The sequence below is a fragment of the Scyliorhinus torazame genome, chromosome 1 (assembly GCF_047496885.1).
Source record: "Scyliorhinus torazame isolate Kashiwa2021f chromosome 1, sScyTor2.1, whole genome shotgun sequence".
NCBI classification, from domain to species: Eukaryota; Metazoa; Chordata; class Chondrichthyes; order Carcharhiniformes; family Scyliorhinidae; genus Scyliorhinus; species Scyliorhinus torazame.
In genome coordinates this window covers 374,053,820-374,073,908 of record NC_092707.1, presented here as the reverse complement: position 1 = coordinate 374,073,908, position 20,089 = coordinate 374,053,820, and positions in this window count along the sequence as shown.

Below are 20,089 nucleotides of genomic sequence, written 5' to 3'. Positions count from 1 at the left end.
CCACTTCCTTCAGTGCACTGAGAGTACAAGCTCATTGCATTTCCTGATGCGTCTGTTGTGGCATAAGTTTCCGCATCTGAGCTGAAATGCATGAGGGCTGGCAGAGGTGCTCTTGCTGCCTCTGACATGTCAAAAGCTCTTTGCTGTACGATTATACATTCTCATTGTAGATTGAGCATTTTTGCGCAGTGAGAAGCTCTGCGATCTCTGTGTCCTTGGGAACAAATTTGTGATAAAAGTGCTGAGGAACGATGCCAACTCTGTCACTTTAGCTCGATCAGAAGCACATGAATGGCTTTGACATTGTTGTGTGCAGGTTTAATTGCAGCTACTGTCACTCTGCACCCTAGAAAGTCAATGTTGGCTGCCGTGAATGTGCATTTCTCCTTGTTGAGCGTCAAATTGTGTTGTGCAAGTTGGCTGATCCTGTTCTGCTTTGTCCTTCCCATGGACAACGATGCTGTTGAGAAGTTTGCGTGTCCGCTCAATGTCTGAGTGAAGAAAGAATCTTTTGGAATGTGTAGGTGGTGAATATCAGCTTTGCTCCACTAGTGTTACCTGAATATAGATCCATCACAAGTTTTGCCAGCTTTGTGAAGACTCGAGTCATGACATTATCCCAATAGTTCTTGAATTGTAGTTCTTGAATTGAAAGGTTGGGAACCTCATTACGTCATTGGCTGGGGAAAGGGGTGGGCGTGGACATTCGGAACAGGAAATCCAGCTGACAGAAGAGCCGTTTAAGGACTTCTGTTGGATTCTCCGCCCCGACTGCCATTCCTGAAAATGGAGGCGGAGAATTCGACCCATTGTTTGCCATTTTTGCATTGTTCAATGAATAGCTTTGATATCTATGAGGATGAGATAGTCAGAGGCTTTTTCCAAAGGTGGAAGTGTCAATTACAAGGGGGCACAGCTTCAAGGTGAGAGAAGGAAAGTTTAAGGGAGATGTGCAGGGAGGGCTTTTCACGCAGAGAGTGGTGGGAGCCTGGAATGGGCTGGAAGCAGGCACATTAGCAACATTTAAGATGCACCTGGGTGGATACATGAAAAGAGAGGAAATAGAAGGATACGGACCGAGTAAGGGCAGAAGTTTGTTTTTGTAGTTAGAGCATCATGATCAACACAGGCTCAGAGGGCTGAAGGGCCTGTTCCTATGATGTACTTTACTTTGTTCTTGATGGTCGTTACGAGGGTCACAATAGTGCCCCTTAATCTCACCAAACCTGGTAAATATGGAAGGATATTCTATCTTGACTTCCAAAAGGCCTTTGATAAGGTGCCTCACGGGAGACTGCTGAGTAAAATAAGGGCCCATGGTATTCGAGGCAAGGTACTAACATGGATTGACGATTGGCTGTCAGGCAGAAGGCAGAGAGTTGGGATAAAAGGTTCTTTTTCGGAATGGCAACCGGTGACAAGTGGTGTCCCGCAGGGTTCAGTGTTGAGGCCACAGCTGTTCTCTTTATATATTAACGATCTAGATGACGGGACTGAGGGCATTCTGGCTAAGTTTGCCGATGATACGAAGATAGGTGGAGGGGCAGGTAGTATGGAGAAGGTGGGGGAGGCTTCAGAAAGATTTAGACAGTTTAGGAGAGTGGTCCAAGAAATGGCTGATGAAATTCAACGTGGGCAAGTGCGAGGTCTTGCACTTTGGAAAAAAGAATAGAGGTGTGGACTATTTTCTAAACGGTGACAAAATTCATAATGCTGAAGTGCAAAGGGACTTGGGAGTCCTAGTCCAGGATTTTCTAAAGGTAAACTTGCAGGTTGAGTCCGTAATTAAGAAAGCAAATGTAATGTTGTCATTCATCTCAAGAGGCTTGGAATATAAAAGCAGGGATGTACTTCTGAAGCTTTATAAAGCATTAGTTAGGCCCCATTTAGAATACTGTGAGCAATTTTGGGCCCCACACCTCAGGAAGGACATACTGGCACTGGAGCGGGTCCAGCGGAGATTCACACGGATGATCCCAGGAATGGTAGGCCTAACATACGATGAACGTCTGAGGATCCTGGGATTATATTCATTGGAGTTTAGGAGGTTGAGGGGAGATCTAATGGAAACTTACAAGATAATGAATGGCTTAGATAGGGTGGATGTAGGGAAGTTGTTTCCATTAGCAGGGGAGACTAGGACCCGGGGGCACAGCCTTAGAATAAAAGGGAGTCACTTTAGAACAGAGATGAGGAGAAATTTCTTCAGTCAGAGAGTGGTGGGTCTGTGGAATTCATTGCCACAGAGGGCGGTGGAGGCCGGGACGTTGAGTGTCTTTAAGACAGAAGTTGATAAATTCTTGATTTCTCGAGGAATTAAGGGCTATGGAGAGAGAGCGGGTAAATGGAGTTGAAATCAGCCATGATTGAATGGTGGAGTGGACTCGATGGGCCGAATGGCCTTACTTCCACTCCTATGTCTTATGGTCTTATGGTCTATATTGTTGTGCATAGTCAGTGTCATTGACCATGTTAATGTGTGCTGTTGTGTGGACTGTAAGTTTGATTTCTAGTTCATTGATCTGATTGACCCTCATTGGGCATCTGCCTTTGACTACATAGAGTTTGAACATGTCTAGGTTGATGTCTGTGTCACACATAGGAAATGTTCCCTAAACCAGAGTAATTGTGTCATTCTAAATCTGATGAGCACCTATTGCAGGAGTGATAGAAAATGTGCAAAATTACAACGGTGGAGTTTGTTGTTTGATATGGACGTTTTGCATAAACGTTGATGAGAAGCGACTCTGATTGAACATTCCTTAAAATTACATGGTGTTTTACCATCTGTGATGCTGTATGAAAGTCAAATTTCACTCTTGGGAATAGATTTCTCCATGTGTTGAGCTGATGAAGTCTTCTTCCTTGATGACCTGCACTCCTTCGTGAAGTGATTAATTTTTGAGCATGAAGAGGTTTGAACATATATTACATGTTTTCCCCTGAGCTGAACACAGCACTGTGAATCGCTAGGCATTTCCACATTGTGACACATTTTCCAGTTATCTGACCATGTTGGGGCACTTGTTGATGAGACTGCTGATGCATCTTTATTCCTAACCCTTGCACTTGACAAGCTGTGTCTGCGACTCCGACTTTGAGGGTGCATTTCTATGTAACCTCTTTGAATCAAACAGGGCAGATTCAATTTGGACTGCTAAGGTTATGACTTTTTCCAAAGTTAAATCATCACTCTACATGAGTAGACGTTCTCTAATTTGTGGAATTGAAGTTTACTCAATCAGTTGGTCGTGAATTTATTTGTGAATTCATGCGCCCATTTATATGTGGAAGTCAACTGCTGCAACACTGTCATGTATTGTTTGACAGGCTCATCATTTCCCTGTCACCTCTGGTTGAATGTATATTGTTCAAGCATCACAATTTTCTCTGGCCCAAAGTGTGTTTCAAGAGCACAAACATCGACTTGACTTCTGTGAACTGCTTGAATACTCACGATACTCACACCCTGAGGCCATGGGCGATGGTCACCTTCTCGTGGGTCTCCTCTGTGGTCATCCCTGCCCGCAGACAGCAAATAGATCTTAAACTCTGAAACCCAGTGTGGCGGATCCCCCGGTGAAAAGAAGATAAGGTGCTAGAGAAGGAAAATTTAAACAATTCTCTACCGTCCTCGCTAGTTTCTGTGTTTTATGCCTCAGAGATATACAGAGATAGATGTATGTGTGAACTGGATCTTATTACAATCATTTTTTTTTCAAGAAAATGTCTGCAGCCACAAGCATCCAGCTTTCTGCCAGTTTCTCATTCTCACTAACCATACCCAGGCTTGACTAACAGCACACAGCACACGGAACAGTCAACAGGCACACATAATGAAACATCAAACATTCAAACAATTGACAATGACAGGCACAATGTGTTGAATGGCCTCCTTCTTTAGCTGTAGCATTATGAATTTACCAAAAGATTTTACAGAACTTGTTGGCGTATTGCATTTTATGATGTGTGATATTAGACTGTTTCTTGCCCCTTGTAGCTTGAAAACCTTCTGCAATGTAGCTCTCTGGAAGTGCAAACTTGTAACAGCATGGTGAGGGTGACAGGGCAGAGAAGAGGTTAGTCAACTAGCCGTCCCGGCGGTGCGGGATGGCTTCAATGGGTAATCCATGGGGACTGGAGAATCCCGCCCTATATCTCCTTAACCAATGAGATGTAATGATTGAGAAAAGAAACAGAAATGTTTGAGAAGGAGGATCAATTAGTGCAAAATCCAGTACAAAACGAGAAATGAAAGAAAGATGGAAAGAAAGATTGGATGCAGAGAGGGAAAAAGAGACATAAAGGGTGAAATAAGAAGGGAAAAAATAAAGTTGGAATATTTAAAAAAATCTTTTACACCAATTCTGTGCAGGATTGCGATTGAACAGATTAAGTCATTCCCTTTCGAGATCAGAAAGATTGATTGGCATTGCATTAACAATAATGACATTATTTAAAGTTTCAGCCCGAACCTCCTGTGACAACTTGAATGGGCAATTAATGTGCAGTCAGAAAGTCCTTAAAAGTAACAAGGAGGCTAAGAGTGAGACTTCGGGAAGGGGTGATGTAAATTAATCAGCAAGTTCTGAAGATTCGCAGCGGAAAGCTCGTTTCCTAAGATTTAGAGCCAATGACACCTGAAGAGAATTCATTTCGTTGAAGAAATCTTTCCCTTTTACTGTTCAGAGAGAGCAGATTTTTTTTCTCAAATGTTACCTTATGCATAAAATTTGTAAAAGTGCATTTCAATTTTAAAATATCACAGCGTACATTAAAATTTGGCTTGTTTCCAAAGGGTGCGTTCCACTCTTAGATGCCTCTGTACAATTGTAATTATTTTGATATGTTCAATATACATTCCGTGCCTGGCATGTAGCCTGGGAGGCCTAGATATTTCAAATTCAAAAATTACAGAAAGTGTAATAGAGTTCAATTTTCCTGCATACAATGTGTCCTGCTTTGAGGTGTCTCAATACAGTTTCGGTACTTTTGTATTCGCAAAATCCATTCAACACCAGGAGTACAGCCTGAGGAGTTTCTACACAGTTTCCAGCCCGTCAGTGCACTATGGCTGAAAGGTGCTACGTGGTGACCTTTCCCCATTGCGCCTTTTCAGCAACTGCCCAGGCTTTAGTGAGTCCCTCAGCACATGGTCCTGGAACTCGGGATGTGTCAATCTGCAACATTCGGTTGAGGACAACTCTGCACTGGAAGACCAGCAAGTTTTGGGCTGACCAAAGAAGGAGCAGATTTTTACAGCTTTTGTGAAAATTGTCTTCAATTGCAGCAAGTAGGATATGTGGACTTCTGGTGGATCACTGTGTGAGGGGCCTTGTCGTGGTCACGGTTAGCAAGACTTGCTTGCTTGATCTTTCCCAGCCCTCATTTTGGCGCGCAGCAAATTAGAGATGATTGAACTCGCATCAACATCAAAATGTTTTTTTTTTTTAAAACCTCGTATTGATGGATCTGCACCACATGCAAAAGACAGTTAAAATTCCTATTAATGTAGACATTTGCTCGAAAAACAACGTAATGAAAATATGTAAAAGTAACCTTTTTAAAAATAAGCAGCACGAGGTCATAAAATTATTGAAATCAGCATATTTCAAAACTAATGTGATTTAATAAAAGAATAAAGGCTTCTTCTTCGACATGACACATTTTTGCACATTGCATTCAGTTGAGGAAATCTGTTCTAATTCAATCAAATTGTTTTTGTGACAGTAATTAACAGTAAAATGAATAGCCAGTTTCACATTTATGGTTATGCAACGTGTTTGGTTTGCTGGGAATTTTAAAAATGGGATTTGATCATTACATGAATTTCCAACAGTGCTATAAATTAGGCTCCTGAAGCACAACCCAGACATTCAATTCTGGCCAAGGATACTTACATGAATTTCATCCCATTTAAGCATAATAGTTTGGACTAGGATCTACCCAGGGAGTCGAATGGAATTCCGGGAAATAGACTACATTTTATAGACATTTCTGTAATTGTTTCCAGAGCGATGCCCACTTACCCGGAGTATGGAGACTGGCATGTTGCTTGCCTATTATATTGCAGACTGCAACATGGACAACTTGGTCCCCAATTACTGTTCATGAATTCTGATTGGCTTGGGTGAGCAGATTAACCACCTATCATGTAGCATCTGTTCTGATCGAAAATGGCAGCTGGGAGCAGGGAAGAAACAGTGGGGGGGCCATTTTAATTGCTCAGCACAGTCACTCAGTTATGGATGGGTGTGTAGGTATGGGCAGCACGGTGACACAGTGGTTAGCACTGCTATCTAACAGCGCCAGGGACCCGGGTTCAATTCCGACCTTGCGTGACTGCCTATGTGGAGTTTTTTTTTTTTTCCAATTAAGAGGCAATTCAGTGTGGCCAATCCACGTAAACTGCACATCTTTGGGTTGTGGGGCCTCGTCTGTGCTGTATTATTCAGAAACTCATGCAGACATGGGGACAGTGACCCAGGACCAGGATTTGAACCCGGGTCCTCAGCGCCGCAGTCCCAGTGCTAACCACTGCACCACATTCCGCCCCCCCCATTTTTCCTTACATTACTGGATGGACATGAGATGTCAGCATTGGCTATGGACTAGAAGGTGGCTTATGAGCCTTGGCTTAGCCTTGCAGGCTTTCCCACAGTGAGGACACTGGTAGTTGATTACTAGAGGTGATGTATGCTTGAACAGTTGACCTCTCTTTCAATCTCCCCCATCCTTCTCTCTCATTCCCCCCCCCCCCCTACCATGTTCCGGAGGCCTCTTCATGCCCGCCCTTCACCCCCCCACAGTACTATCGGCGCCCGCGTAACCTCTCACTGGGGAGCTGGTTAGATCACGGGATGCCGTTAGATCGGGCTTCCATCTCGCTAATGAGATGGAGATTGCCCTTAATTGGCCTCAATTAGCTTTGCGCTGCGTCTAAGTGTGATCCGCTGGTTAGATTGAAAACCGCTTGCCGACCGGCGTGATTCCCAATTTGGGCCTCTCCTGTGATCTAAATAGATCCAGCAGAGGGCAGTAGAGCAGAGCTGCTGATTGGCTGTTGCGGGGAAAATTTGCATACGTCCGGTGTACCTGTGCAAGAGACCCTAGCTGTTCAAGTGAAGACAAGTATCCAGCAGAGGGCAGTAGTGCAGAGCTGCTGATTGGCTGTTGCGGGGAATATTTGCATACGTCCGGTGCGGTCACTCTAACTTGAAGGTGTACCTGTGCAAGAGACCCTAGCTGTTCAAGAGAAGGCAAGTATCCAGCAGAGGGCAGTACAGCGGAGTTGCAGAATGGCTGTTGCAGGAAAAATTTGCATACGTCCGGTGCGGTCACTCTAACTTGAAGATGTACCTGTGCAAGAGACCCTAGCTGTTCAAGTGAAGACATGATGTGGAGATGCCGGTGTTGGACTGGGGTGAGCACAGTACGAAGTCTTACAACACCAGGTTAAAGTCCAACAGGTCTGTTTCGATGTGAAGACAAGTATCCAGCAGAGGGCAGTAGACCGGAGCTGCTGATTAGCTGTTGAAGGGATAATTTGCATACGTCCAGTGCGGTCACTCTAACTTGAAGGTGTACCTGTGCAAGAGACCCTAGCTGTTCAAGAGAAGACAAGTATCCAGCAGAGGGCAGTAGACCGGAGCTGCTGATTGGCTGTTGAAGGGAAAATTTGCATACGTCCAGTGCGGTCACTCTAACTTGAAGGTGTACCTGTGCAAGAGACCCTAGCTGTTCAAGTGAAGACAGGTATCCAGCAGAGGGCAGCAGAGAGGAGCTGCTGCTTGGCTGTTGTGGGGAAAATTTGCATACGTCCAGTGCGGTCACTCTAACTTGAAGGTGGTTTGTGGAGGAGCTGTTGTCAAGTGACACTTAAACCCGAAACACTTCTTCAGTGTTTCCCTCCCTACCCCCTCCTCTAACCAAAAAAACCCCAACCGCTGTAAAGATCAAGAGGAAGACTCCAGGGCAGGTAGAAGTAGAAAGAAGTTGAACCGTGACGTCACAGCCTGCAGGTAAGGGATTGGCTGGTGACTGGTGAGTAGTTTTTCTTTTATTTTCCCTCAGGTGTTATCGTGCGGGGCGCAGAGGTTGCTGAGTGAGTGCTTGCTGAGAAGGGGAGTGAATAACAGGTAAGCTCTTTCTTTCTTTTTCTTTTTTTATCTAGAGGGGATGGCAGGGAAGGTAGTGCAATGTTCCTCCTGCAGAATGTTTGAGGTGAGGGACGCCATCAGTGTCCCTGCTGATTTCATCTGTGAGAAGTGCACCCATCTCCAGCCCCTCAGAAACCGCATTAGGGAGCTGGATGAACTTCGGAGGTGGTCATAGATAGAAGCTTCAGGGATGTAGTTACTCCGAAGAATAAAGATAGATGGGTGATGGTGAGAGGGGCTGGGAGGAAGCAGTCAGTACAGGGATCCCCTGTGGTCGTTCCCCTTAGTAACACATATACCACTTTGGATACTGTTGGGGCGGATGACTTACCAGGGGTAAGCCATGGGGTACAGGTCTCTGGCACAGAGTCTGTCCCTGTTGCTCAGAAGGGCAGGGGTGAGAGGAGCAGAGCATTAGTCATTGGAGACTCCATAGTTAGGGTGATAGAATTCATAGAATTTTCAGTGCAGAAGGAGGCCATTCGGCCCATCGAGTCTGCACCGGCTCTTGGAAAGAGCGCTCTACCCAAGGTCAACACCTCCACCCTATCCCCATAACCCATTAACCCCACCCAACACTAAGGGTAATTTTGGACACTAAGGGCAATTTATCATGGCCAATCCACCTAATCTGCACATCTTTGGACTGTGGGAGGAAACCGGAGCACCCGGAGGAAACCCACGCACACACGGGGAGGATGTGCAGACTCCGCTCAGACAGAGACCCAAGCCGGAATCGAACCTGGGACCCTGGCGCTGTGAAGCAATGGTGCTATCCACAATGCTACCGTGCTGCCCACAATAGGTGGGATAGATAGGAGATTCTGTGGGAACGAGAAAGACCCGCGGTTGGTGTGTTGCTTCCCAGGTGCCAGGGTCCATGATATCTCTGATCGTGTTTTCGGGATCCTTAAGGGGAGGGGAAGCAGCCCCAAGTCATGGTCCACATAGGTACCAACGACATGGATAGGGATGTAAGGCAGGAATTCAGGTAGCTAGGGTGGAAACTTAGATCTAGGACAAACAGAGTTATTATCTCTGGGTTGTTGCCCGTGCCACGTGACAGCGAGACAAGGAATAGGGAGAGAGAGGAGTTGAACACGTGGCTACAGGGATGGTGCAGGAGGGAGGGTTTCAGATTTCTGGATAATTGGGGCTCATTCTGGGGTCGGTGGGACCTCTACAAACGGGTTGGTCTACACCCGGACGAGAGGGGTACCAATATCCTGGGGGGGAAATTTGCTAATGCTCTTCGGGAGAGTTTAAACTAGTTCAGCAGGGGCTTGGGAACCTGAATTGTAGCTCCAGTATACAGGAGGTTGAGAGTAGTGAGGTCATGAGTAAGGTTTCAAAGTTGCAGGAGTGTACCGGCAGGCAGGAAGGTGGTTTAAAGTGTGTCTTCTTCAATGCCAGGAGCATCCGGAATAAGGTGGGTGAACTTGCGGCATGGGTTGGTACATGGGACTTCGATGTTGTGGCCATTTCGTCGACATGGATAGAGCAGGGACAGGAATAGTTGTTACAGGTGCCGGGGTTTAGATATTTCAGTAAGCTCAGGGAAGGTGGTAAAAGAGAGGGAGGGGTGGCATTGTTAGTCAAGGCAGTATTACAGTGGCAGAAAGGACGTTTGATGAGGACTCGTCTACTGAGGTAGTATGGGCTGAGGTTAGAAACAGTAAAGGAGAGGTCACCCTGTTAGGGGTTTTCTATAGGCCTCCGAAAAGTTCCAGAGATGTAGAGGAAAGGATTGCAAAGATGCTTCTGGATAGGAGCGAAAGCAACAGGGTAGTTGTTATGGGGGACATTTACTTTCCAAATATTGACTGGAAACGCTATAGTTTGAGTACTTTAGATGGGTCCGTTTTTGTCCAATGTGTGCAGGAGCGTTTCCTGACACAGTATGTAGATAGGCCAACGAGAGGTGAGGCCATTTTGGATTTGGTACTGGGTAATGAACCAGGACAGGTGTTAGATTTGGAGGTAGGTGACCACAATTCAATTACGTTTACTTTAGTGATGGAAAGGGATAAGTATATACCGCAGGGCAAGAGTTATGTCTGAGGGCAAAGGCAATTATGATGCGATGAGGCAAGACTTAGGATGCATCGGATGGAGAGGAAAACTGCAGGGGATGGACACAATGGAAATGTGGATCTTGTTCAAGGAACAGCTACTGCGTATCCTTGATAAGATGTACCTCAGGCAGGGAGGAAGTGGTCGAGCAAGGGAACCATGGTTTACTAAAGCAGTCGAAACACTTGTCAAGAGGAAGAAGGAGGCTTATGTAAAGATGAGACATGAAGGTTCAGTTAGGGCGCTCGAGAGTTACAAGTTAGCTAGGAAGGACCTAAAGAGAGAGCTAAGAAGAGCCAGGAGGGGACATGAGAAGTCTTTGGCAGGTAGGATCAAGGATAACCCTAAAGCTTTCTATAGATATGTCAGGAATAAAAGAATGACTAGGGTAAGAGTAGGGCCAGTCAAGGACAGTAGCGGGAAGTTGTGCGTGGAGTCCGAGGAGATAGGAGAGGTGCTGAATGAATATTTTTCATCAGTATTCACACAGGAAAAAGACAATGTTGTCGAGGCGAATACTGAGATTCAGGCTACTAGACTAGAAGGTCTTGAGGTTCATAAGGAAGAGGTGTTAGAAATTCTGGAAAGTGTGAAAATAGATAAGTCCCCTGGGCCGGATGGGATTTATTCAAGAATTCTCTGGGAAGCTAGGGAGGAGATTGCTGAGCCTTTGGCTTTGATCTTTAAGTCATCTTTGTCTCCAGGAATAGTGCCAGAAGACTGGAGGATAGCAAATGTTGTCCCCTTGTTCAAGAAGGGAAGTAGAGACAACCCTGGTAACTATAGACCAGTGAGCCTTACTCCTGTTGTGGGCAAAATCTTGGAAAGGTGTATCAGAGATAGGATGTATAATCATCTGGAAAGGAATAATTTGATTAGAGATAGTCAACACGGTTTTGTGAAGGGTAGGTCGTGCCTCACAAACCTTATTGAGTTCTTTGAGAAGGTGACCAAACAGGTGGATGAGGGTAAAGCAGTTGATGTGGTGTATATGGATTTCAGTAAAGCGTTTGATAATGTTCCCGATGGTAGGCTATTGCAGAAAATGCGAAGGCATGGGATTCAGGGTGATTTAGCAGTTTGGATCAGAAATTGGCTAGCTGGAAGAAGACAAAGGGTGGTGGTTGATGGGAAATGTTCAGACTGGAGTCCAGTTACTAGTGGTGTACCACAAGGATCTGTTTTGGGGCCACTGCTGTTTGTCATTTTTATAAATGACCTGGAGGAGGGCGTAGAAGGATGGGTGAGTAAATTTGCAGATGACACTAAAGTCGGTGGAGTTGTGGACAGTGCGGAAGGATGTTACAAGTTACAGAGGGACATAGATAAGCTGCAGCGCTGGGCTGAGAGGTGGCAAATGGAGTTTAATGCAGAAAAGTGTGAGGTGATTCATTTTGGAAGGAATAACAGGAAGACAGAGTACTGGCCTAATGGTAAGATTCTGGGCAGTGTGGATGAGCAGAGAGATCTCGGTGTCCATGTACATAGATCCCTGAAAGTTGCCACCCAGGTTGAGAGGGTTGTTAAGAAGGCGTATGGTGTGTTAGCTTTTATTGGTAAAGGGATTGAGTTTCGGAGCCATGAGGTCATGTTGCAGCTGTACAAAACTCTGGTGCGGCCAAATTTGGAGTATTGCATGCAATTCTGGTCGCCGCATTATAGGAAGGATGTGGAAGCATTGGAAAGGGTGCAGAGGAGATTTACCAGAATGTTGCCTGGTATGGAGGGAAGATCTTATGAGGAAAGGCCGAGGGACTTGAGGCTGTTTTCGTTGGAGAGAAGAAGGTTAAGAGGTGACTTAATTGAGGCACACAAGATGATCAGAGGATTGGATAGGGTGGACAGTGAGAGCCTTTTTCCTCGGATGGTGATGTCTAGCACGAGGGGACACAGCTTTAAATTGAGGGGAGATAGATATAGGACAGATGTCAGAGGTAGGTTCTTTACTCAGAGAGTAGTAAAGGTGTGGAATACCCTGCCTGCAACAGTAGTGGACTCGCCAACACTAAGTGCATTCAAATGGTCAATGGATAGACATATGGACAATAAGGGAATAGTGTAGATGGGCTTTAGAGTGGTTTCACAGGTCGGCACAACATCGAGGGCCGAAGGGCCTGTACTGCGCTGTAATGTTCTATGTTCTAACCTGCCTGCACAGATCCTCACCAGGCACAACTCGACCGTTAAATCGACCCCCAAAACTTTGTTTACTGTTGCTCAAGAGATTTTTATATTCATTTGATGAATATCTACATTCTTATGGGGAGTGAACAAGCCATTACAGACTTTATCATTGTTGGGTGAGCATTGTGATATATTGTGCCTTTAATATGATTTTTTCTCTCTCCATTGTTTCATAATAAAGAAATGCAAAAGATGCTTTTGCCAGTCAACCTTTGCTTGGTGTGGGGATATCTGTCATCTCAAAGTGTGGTTAAAAAGCAGGAGTCTACATTAAATCTAGTGAACTGATTACTGCAAGTGGGGTAATTGTTAATTCTGCGAGTCTGTGCCTTTGTGAGCAATGTGGTTGCAATGGCAGACCGACGCTGCTCTCATTACATTGGGCTCATTTAACTGTCACTGTAATGGACACTCAGGCTGCCAGCCAACAAATAAGGTTTTTTGCTGACATTAGATCTCAGTAATTATAATATGAAAAAGCTGACCGCGATAATATTTTCAATTCAGTGTGAGGGTTGCTCAATGTCAGTGTGAGTGGCTGGGAGTTGCCACTGCTACTCCCAATCCCATTCCCCAGAAGGCAGGTTTCTGAAGCTGGGTCGCTTCAAAGAGTAACAGGGCAACTAGCAAAACTTTCAATCTGGACAAGCAAACTTGAAATCTGCAGGATAATCAGTCAGGGATATTGTTACACAACTCCTCATTCATATTTTGTAGTCTCAGATCAGCTTGTAACACTGATAAATTGTACCCAACAGTTCTTACTTCCACCAGTACGCTCACATCCATGGAAATTCCCAGAAGGATAAACCAGTGAAACTTGGAAATGAAGGATACCAGTAAGGTTTGTCTGAACTGGTCTTGTATACATTAAAATGGAACTCCATGGCCGGGATTCTCCGACATGGTGCCAGGTCAGAGAATCCCCGGGGGGAGGCGCGAATCGTGTCCCGCCGCCCCGGCGCCGGCTTCCCCATTCTACGGCACCGATTCTCAGGCGCCCGCGTGATTCCCGCCGTGCCGGTCGGGGGCCGTTGACAGCGGCCCCCCCCGCCGATTCTCAGGGCCGTGATGGGCCGAGTGGCCGACGTGTTTGGCCGAGTCCCGCCGGCGTGGATTACTCACCTCCCACACGGCGGGACCTGGAAGGTGAGTCTGCGGGGACCATCCTGGAATGGGGTGGGGAGATCCATCCCCGGGGTCCCCTCACAGTGGCCTGGCCTGCGATCGGGGCCTACCAATCGCCGGGTGGGCTGGTTCCGTGAGGGCCTATTTTACTCCGCGCCGGGCCCCTGTAGGGCTCCGCCATATTGCCCAGGGGCCGGCGCAGAGAAGGGAACCCCCACGCATGCGCGGACATACGCCGACCGTAGTACATATTCGCGAACTCGCGCGTGCCGTTCCGTGCCGGCTGGAGCTGCAGGGACCACTCGGGCGGCAACCTAGCCCCCCAGGAAGGGGAGCATTCCCCATTATCGGGGATCTTGATGCTGGAGTCATTGGCGGCGCTTTTCACGCCAGCGTGGGGACATAGCCCCATTATTGGAGAATCCCGCCCCATATTACTGGTGCACGTATTGCTTATCTTTACTGGGATTTGGCAATTTTGAACCGGTTTTCCTAAGTTCTGTGTCCCATGGGTAATAACATCCTTAATTACAGGTTTCAAAATTATGAGGTCAAGTTGCGTATACATGCTTATATACCTGCGCGCATGGAAGATTAAGGGGTGATCGAATTGCAGAGTTTGAAAGAGTTGATAGGACAGGTGATGGGACACAGTCTACCCCCAGGGGTAGGAAATAGGTGGCATAAAATTGGGCAACATGACATGAATGCCAGTGCCAGTGCTTACCTATCCATCCACCGCAATTTTGCTGGTAGCAACTGCCACTTTTGGAATTTTACCTGTGGGGGCCGGTGGAGCACCAAGTGTCCAGCCTACCACATTTCACGAGGTGGCTGGTGGCCAGCCAAGGGGAGAAGATGCCTCCTTTATCGTCCCCCAGTGTCATCAGAGGCTCCAACTCTCCACCTCCGCCCGGTCCACCCTGGCACCCCCCAACCTTATCCTGTCACTGGGGCCAGCCAGCCGGATTTACCTTCAGGTCCGGCTCCATTGCAGCATGCTGCTCTCTGGGGCTTCTGCCATCCCAGCCATGGCCATCGTTGCTGATGGCAGGCTGGGACCAGAGAGCTGCTGGCCATTTGATTGGCTGGAAGCTCTTAAAGGCACAGCTTCCTCTCTGATTGGGTGGGGGTGGGGTGGGGTGCAAGGAGGCAGACCTTAAGTAAATCAGTGACACAAAGGCTTAATATTCAGTCCAATGTTTCTCATGGCGGGTTTAAGAGCAACATGAATGAGTGATAGGATTGGTCATTTTGTAGACGCGGAGGAAGGACATGAACAAAATACGATTTATTTCCTTTTTTAAAAAAGCATCGGGCGGGTTTAGCACAGGGCTAAAGAGCTGGCTTTTAAAGCAGACCAAGGCAGGCCAGCAGCACGGTTCAATTCCCGTACCAGCCTCCCTGAACAGGCACCGGAATGTGGCGACTAGGGTCTTTTCACAATAACTTCATTTGAAGCCTACTTGTGACAATAAGCGATTTTCATTTAATTTCATTTCATTTCTCAGTATTAATTGTGCTAACGTTTGTTAACTTATGTTCATTAGGAAATAGAGACAGGGATCTTGCAGATGGTTAAAGGACGTTTGGACCTCACAGACACCTGCAATCTAATCACACAATGGACCAATTATGGTCCATATTATTAATGCTTTCATATTAAGGTAGAAGAACAAAGTGAACATTTATATCTGCTAGTAATATGTTATTCATTTTTAATAACAGAATACAAAATGATCAAACATGAAAGAGCATGTGTCCACCTTACAGCAGTCCTTTCATTCATTGTCAGTTTCCAAGAAATCTAGAGAATATCTAAATGTCCAATAATAAACCTGCTTGCATTGTCATTTAAATGATTGCTTGATTCTAAATCTACAGCAATGTAGAAAGCTGCTACTCACAGCATGAAGGCACAGCAAGCAAGCAGGAAGGCAAATGGAATGTTAGCCTTTATTAAAACAGTAGATTTAAAAAAAAAATTAAAAGTAAAGTCGCCATAATTCCAGGATCCCAATGGCTGCTTTTCCCTTTGAGGGGCAGAGCTGACTGGTGGTGGTTCAACCTGAGGATCACCATATCTCAGGCGTGGGGCAATGTTGGGAAGGTGGGGCCTTAATGAATACCCATGGTTATTATGGCCTTTATTGCAAGGGGATTGGAGTACAGGAATAAAGAAGGGTTGCTGCACTTATACAGGGTTTTCACAAGACCGCACACCAAACACTGTTGTAGTTTTGGCCTCCATATTTGAGGAAGGACACAGGCGGCACAGCAAAGGGTCACTAAATTTGGTTCCTGGGATGAATGACAAAACCAGAAAAATGCTGGAAAAGTTCAACAGGTGGGGCAGCATCTTTAAAGAGAGAAAATAGAGTTATCATGGGAGGAGGCAGTTGCCTCAGATGAGAGGCTGAATAAATTGGGCCTAGATTTTCTGGATTTAGGGAGAATGAGAAGCCCTCTTATTGAAACGTACAGGATAGATTGTTTCTGTTGGTCAGGGAACCTGAGGCATGGGGCTGGGTTGGAGGGGGGGAGGGGGGGGGCGGGCAGAGGGGGTGGGGATAGTCTCAGGATAAGGGGTCAATCATTTAGAACTCAGATGAGGAGACATTACTTTACTCAAAGGGTTGTGAATCTTTTGGATTCTCCACCCTAGAGGATTGTTGATGCTCCATCATCAAATACATTTCAAGCTGAAATAAGTCGATCTTGGTTTCTCGGGGAATCAAGGGATACAGGGAGTGTGCGGGAAAATGAAGTTGAAGCCCAAGATCAGCTGTGGATCGTATTGAATATCAGAGGAAGACTCGGCAGGTCATTGGGTCTGCTCCTGCTCCTATATTTTGTTTTATCCTCCCCATTTAAACATGTGCATTTGTCACAACCTGTCACTTTATTCCTCTGGGACAAAGAGACATTTTTTCCGATCTTTAACCTGTCGGCACCAACTGCTTTTCAGAAATACTGAAGAGAAAGGATGCCAGTTTCAGAAAGATAATTTTCCGTAGCGTTGTGCCAGATCATTGGCTGCTGTTTCATTTCAGGTTTTGTTTACTGACGGTGCCCTTGTCTCGGGTTTTATTCACTTTGTTCTTTCACACCCCTCGTTTATCTTCTTGGAAAGTCTCTGTATTAGACCTTCTACCTCTCCAGCATTTCCAGCTTAGATTGAGACATACTAGAGTTGCCATTTACTGCTCAAAAAACTCAGAAGATTCCAACCACTTTCCCGAATACCTCAGAAACTTGGACAATGAATAAAGATCTGTGGAAGAAAATAGAGCTTTGAAATGTGGATTCTAAACGAGTGTTTAAGTTCCGTATACAGGCCGGCAGACAAATGAAGAGGTGCTTGAGATTGCACGAGCAAACGAGGAACTCTTAAAAAGAGGCATCCAGAAAATAATACGTCAGTATTTCAGCCATTTAATCAGAGCTGAGGATTTCTTTGAGAGGGAGAACTGGAGGGAAGCAGAAAGAGGGGTCAACCTTGGCGTAGTTGGATGATGGATGTGAGGCACGATCAATTTGGCTGGAGACGAAGTTGAATTCAAACTGAGGCTTTATTAGTATCTGAAGTGTGGCCTCCTACAGCAGCTGACGAAATGGCTGCGAGCTGAAGGCCACGCATATTTATAACCCGGCTCCTGGGCGGAGCTAGCATGCAGGGGACCAGGTGAACCTGTAGTGCAGGTTCTACCGTACAACCCTTAATATAGGGACACAGTGGTTTACCACAGGATGTCACAGAGTTGTTGCAATCAAGCTACAGTGGATATCTGAGGATGCACAAGATAGATGAACGTATCTGGCAGGAGTAGCTACGGGCAGCAGTTATTAGGGTATAAAATAGACTTGTATTACTAATTACTGGGTGTGAGACTATGTCATGTTCGACCACATTGCTATTAAGTGCCTGCTACAGGCGCCTTCTGCTATTCTTCATCAAAAGTCCATTGATACTTGCTCTGCTGAAGTTCTGACAGATTTGTTTTTTTTATAACCAGAGGTCTTTAAATTACCACCAAATTCTGGGGAGGAAACATATTATTTTATATAGCCTCCTCCCAAATCTCCAGCAGCCAACACTGCTTCCCTACTGGCTCCCTTCCCCCTTATCCTGAGTTCTTCCTTCCTCGTCTCAGACACACTGTGGCCTCTCAGCAGTTGACCCAACTGGAAGCATTTGCCCTTCTCCATGGCTGGTGCACTGCTGGGTCCTGGGGAATTGTGCTGTGCCTGAGGCTAGTGAAGGGGTGGGTCCAATGTGGCATTTGAAGATTAATTCACTGATCTTGTCCATTTGTGTGAAGTGACATGAAAATATGAGGGAAAGCCAAGAAATTGGAATATTTCTGTAGGTTATATATATATTTTAAACTGTGGGAAGATATAAATTGCTTAAGGGAGGGACAGCTTGGCTATGTTAATGGAATGAATGCCTCTGATAGCACATGGCAAACTGTTTACCAAGGGCAAGTTAGTAACAATGGGAAACTGAGCATAAAGGGATTTGAATAAGGTGTTGAAGGTTCTAAGGAAGGGACAAGGTGTGAAGCAAGTGTCATAAAATGAGTGTACTTTGCATTTACACTCGAAAAGCTAAAATCAATAAATGAAGGTAATTATTTTTGACCTGTAAAGTGGTTAGGTCAGATAAAGGAGGATCAGAGGATGTCCAAAGATATGGCAGGTTAGGTGGATTAGCTGTGCTAAATTGCCCCTCCGTGCCCATAGATTAGGTGGGATAACAGGGTTACCAGGATAGGATGAGGCAGTGGGCCTTGGTAGAGTGCTCTTTCAGAGGGTTGGTGCAAACTCGATGGGCTGAATGGAAAAGATAAACAGTATATAAGGAGATGATTAAACCTATGAAAGGAAGTTGTTTATTTGACCTCAGCTAACAGCAAGAATGGCTGTTCAACTTACAGCAAGCACTGACTGTGAGGAAAGCCTTTCTTCTTTTGGTCTACCTCAGAAACGACCTCAAACTTCTTGGTAATAATAATAATCTTCAGTGTCACAAGTAGGCTTACATTAACACTGCAATGAAGTTACTGTGAAAATCCCCTAGTTGCGTCTGTTCGGGTACACTGAGGGAGAATTCAGAATGTTCAATTCACCTAACAAGCACGTCTTTGGGACATCATAGGAGAAAACCCATGCAGACATAGTGAGAATGTGCAGACTCTGCACAGACAGTGACCCAAGCTGGGAATCGAACCCGGGTCCCTGGCGCTGCGAAGCAACAGTGCTAACCACTGTGCTACTGTGCCACCCATAGGGGACACAACTTAAACATAAAGGGAGTCCCATTTAGGATGGAGATGAGTGCCCCGCTACCCCTTTTCACCTCTAAATACATGTCAAACCCCCTTGTGATTTCGACTTTGAAAATATGCAAAACAATTTAGTCAGCATTTTCAACTATCCCCTTTTTCGTTATTAGATCCTATAATAACCATTCATTCTTGCCATCCATGCTTGACTTGCCGTTTGTCTTGTGGAGGAAGAAGGTACTCAAATGTTTTTTGACCAGATTGCGGGTGGGCACTTTGCTAGCTTTAGCGAACTTGCGGCCAAATTTAGTTCACCTGAATCTAGTCTTTCCCGCTATTTTAAAGCCAATGGTTTTGTTTGCTTGCACTGCATGGTAAGTGTTATGATATCCACATTAACATATCATGGTGCAATCACACACACACGCACTGATGGACAGGTAGTTGGACCAACCAACACACACATCACAGCCAATCACCAGTGAGAGCACACGCACTATAAAACAGGGAATGCCACAGTTCCAGCTCATTCTACCAGGAGATAGCTCAGAGCACAGAGCTCACAGCGTACCACTCCGACATACACCATGTACTGAGTGCCTCACCAAGACAGTGCAAGGGCTGGATCCACAGGTTAGCTGGTGAAGTACGAACCACAGCCAGAAGTTAATAGTTATTATTGTACAGAACAATAAAACAGAGTTGTACCATCTACAACCGCGTTGGTCCGTTTGTGTATCGGAACACCCAACACGACAGTAAGTGTTACTGGATTTTTATTGTTTTTAAAACCGACATGAGTTTTGGAATATTCAGGGAGAATTAGCTCTGAAGGTAGTGAAGTAAAGATTATTTGGAACTCTGTAAAATTAGTGATACGGTGTATGACCATTGTCGTAGTTAAGTGTGCTTCCAGTTTGCTTAATTGTTTATTTTATTGGTTGATAAGCATTTACTTTACGTAAAATCATCACAAAGCATCTGAGACATAATTCCTTGGCTATCAAACCTTTCCTCACATTGTACAAAATTGCAAAAATACAGTTGGGGGCAGTTGTTTCAGGTTTCCCGCCTGGGAATTGGAATAACTCAGTGTTTAAAATCTGTCATGTCCTTGACACAGGTCATTGAACATCTTTCGGCACAGCATTGAGGTCCTTGGGATTGACTCCTAGCATTGACTGACACAGCTATCTGATTGCACTGCCTTCTGAATGTGTCTCTGGAGGGCCTTCTGGTCCTCTGTGGACACAACAG